This window comes from Odontomachus brunneus, unplaced genomic scaffold (genome assembly GCF_010583005.1).
Source record: "Odontomachus brunneus isolate Ranch 3 - 2012 unplaced genomic scaffold, Obru_v1 Obru_scaffold_057, whole genome shotgun sequence".
NCBI classification, from domain to species: domain Eukaryota; kingdom Metazoa; phylum Arthropoda; class Insecta; order Hymenoptera; family Formicidae; genus Odontomachus; species Odontomachus brunneus.
The window spans coordinates 1,932,126-1,935,392 of record NW_022639507.1 but is presented as its reverse complement, the minus strand read 5'-3'; the positions used below and the strand labels follow the sequence as shown (position 1 = coordinate 1,935,392).

The 3,267-nt window shown below is 34.3% G+C and overlaps 1 long non-coding RNA gene across 1 annotated transcript; it reads right to left on the bottom strand.

The window, feature by feature from the left end:
* Positions 1–226: 226 nt before the first annotated feature.
* On the bottom strand, positions 227–3,195 carry LOC116845769. The gene is made up of 3 exons (XR_004378325.1): positions 2,338–3,195; positions 1,808–2,095; positions 227–1,498 (listed from the first exon to the last, which is right to left on the bottom strand). It is a non-coding gene; the product is annotated as an uncharacterized LOC116845769 (long non-coding RNA).
* Positions 3,196–3,267: the final 72 nt, after the last annotated feature.

Sequence of the window (3,267 nt, the reverse complement as noted above, 5' to 3'; positions counted from 1 at the left end):
TTTTTTTTAGTGTAATAATTTCATTACTTCATTAATTTCATAATTATAAATAATTATATTTATTTTTTTCATATGTAATATTTATTGAAATATTTATATAATATTACTACTAATATTTATTTTTTGTTTACCATAGATATTGTATAAAATATTTATATAATATTTAAAAAAATTAATTTAAAATGAGTATTTATAAACATTTATCATTAATATTAATTATGTGCTGTTTAATATTTTAAATCTTGACAGTACAGTCAAGTTTATCTCCTTTAAAATGCATTTTCTTTCAATTTCAATATCTTACTTTTTAGTCAAGTTATGAAGGATTAAAGAGGATTTAAATTAAGGATTATAAAGGAATTAAAGAGCTGCACTATTAAACAGATGCAATAATAGTAAGGCAAGTATATTTTATCTTGCTCTATCTTATTGATTTACGAATGGTGTCCAATTATAAGAAGTTATTCCTTTCAGCGGATTCCTTCTCAGTTAGGAGACTCGAATCACTTCCTGCACTCGCCTCCTATCAAGTTCGATCTTTTTATCTCTTACTTCATATATTAAAGCTAGGAGCTATCTTTAATATGAACGCGCGCGCACTGACGGCAGCATCACATGCACGATCGGCGGCTTGGCTGCCGTACTTCAAGCAGTAATCATTGACCTAAATTTTCTCTAATTTTGAACACTGAATTAAAAAATTTTGAGTTTTGTTGTGAAGAAAGTTATGTGAAATTTAAAAAAAGAAAAATGTATCTGTTACATACTTTGGACAGCATAAAATGCGAAAAGATCTCTTTTTAAGTTGTTTTTTTCGACAAAGCGAAAAGATATCGAAAAGACAACTTGTCTATGTGCGTGTGTGTGTGTGTATACCATCATTATTTGAAGTAAGTTTAGCGTTACCCATCCTGTACTACGTGAAAGTATCACTTTAACACAGGATTTATCCAATCTTATGGGAGCAAGTTCCTACGTCATGAACAAACAATAAAAAGACAATATATGAAATCTAGAAGTAATAAAGAAGTAATAAAATAAAAATAGTAACATAGGATACCTTTATGAAGAATACAAAAGTATTTTATAATATAATAAAAATCAAATAACAAAAAAAGAATATTTGTTAAATAATAAAAAATAAGAATTAATCTTGAGATCCGACAGCTAAGCCGCCGAATCGTGCGTGTGATGCTACTTCCAAAGCGCGCGCGTCCATATTAGAGAGAGAAATAACTCCTAGCTTTAATTCTTCATAACATGATTAAAAAGTAAAATATTAAAATTTATAAAAAATGCATTTTAAAGGGAATGAACAATACAGTCATGATTTCTAATCAGAATTTCAAGATAACGTTACTCTTTCTTACAAAACAATATCAATATCGCAATAAAACCATTTTTACATTAAACTTCTTACATATTAACCTCAATTATTATGGAAACCTGTCGTGCTGGTGAAATTTGATTTGCGGAATCGTTTCTGGCATCCAAAAATCTATAAAAAACACTTTATCTAATTTCAAATAATTAAAAAAAAATTTTTTGTAAACTAGTGTTATTAATACTCCAGAAAAACCTGGCTTTTTTGCGACCAACATTGTAATTAAGTTTTTTACTTGCACTATATGATCCCAAAAGAGACTTCCACAATTATAACATTTGCTGTTGGTCGTAAAGAAAACCTGATTCTTCTAGAATGTCAATGACTAAAAAGCACACTAATAACTGGATGATTTATCTTATGTTGATTTGCCACTGTGGAAATGGTGTTCATTCTTATTGTTTATTATTAATAACCACTTACCCGCATGTTTGTTTATACTCAGTGACAAATAAGTGGAATAAGTTATTTCGGGTTATTTAGTCGCGGCAACAGGTTGAAACTCAGGTTCGGTCGTTTTCGCCTCGAGTGCTTGTTCAGGTACCAATGCATTAGATTTCGTGCGTTTAATCTAATTTTCTGACAGGGAATCGGTCATGGAGTTGATTTCGGGTTTCGCATTCGTCGTCGCTTGTGTTTTCATGAGAATCCGCTCTCGATGTACAGCATCCGGTATACAGGATCTCCTATTCGTATGTAGTTCCACGTACGCTACGGGAGGATTAACGTAGTTGGCATACGAATCACGATATAGTCGCGACTGTTAACACTAACGTAAACGCTCTCGTTGGTATGGCGTCGGGCATTCGCGGGTTCCGTTGTATTCGGCGCATCTCAAATGGTAGGGGATTTACCGCTTCGCTTTTGAATTTACCAACGACGTTCTGATCGACATTGACGTTCACGTCGCGGCTGGCGTTCACGCGCTTATTAAGGAGACTATAGGGTATTACCTCTAGCTTTTATGGTGCAGCATCTTCTTTAACGAAGGTCTTCTATCGGAAGTTTTGTTTGCGGACAGGGGATTGACATCGAAGCGGGTGGTCGCACGGCTTGCAAATACTATTATATGTTTAAGCTTCAAGGTGCTATCGACATTCACGTTTACTGCCTTGTTCGCAGTCTTGTTTGCCAGCGTGTCTGATAAAATCTATCAGACAAACTTCGATTTGAAACCTTACATCCTTCCGCGTTCCGTCTTTTAGCCTGCACATCAGCGATTTTATTGTCCGATTTTATTGCCAACCCGGAACGTGAAATACTGCTTAATATCGAGTTCCCTGACGGCCCCTGCGGAGTTATTGACGGTTTAAGTGGCTCATTCCTGACTGATTGAATGTAGGCTGCTCATTTTGCGATACTGATATCCCGGCTATGATCGATATTAACGTTGGAATTTAAGGTGGCATGCGCGTTAGCGCGTTATAATGCTGCGTTGCTTCCACAAGTCATTGGAGATGACGTCATTTTCGGTTTTACCGTTTAATAATAGCGTTTAATAATTTCATGCTGTCCGTCGCAGACGCGATGAAATTTTCCATGTTTAAGCATGCAGTTCAATAAATGTCGTATCATTGTAATTACAGTTTACTTTGCTATATTTGATACATTATTTTTCATTGCTCGTCGAGTGAGATGTTCAGATCTGCTCGATATGCTGCATTTGATAAGCGTATAGTTTACGGATAAGCGTATAGTTTAGTAGCGGATTCTGGTTAACAGATTCATTAAACATTTCTAAAGTATTCTAGTTATACAGGGTGTTCAAAAAGTCCCGGACCGGTGAAATATCTCGAAAACTAAGCATTTTAGAAAAAAATGTTTCAGATAAAAGTTGTGGCGTTTAAAAAGATGTATTTACTGATCACATCAGTTTGACCTTG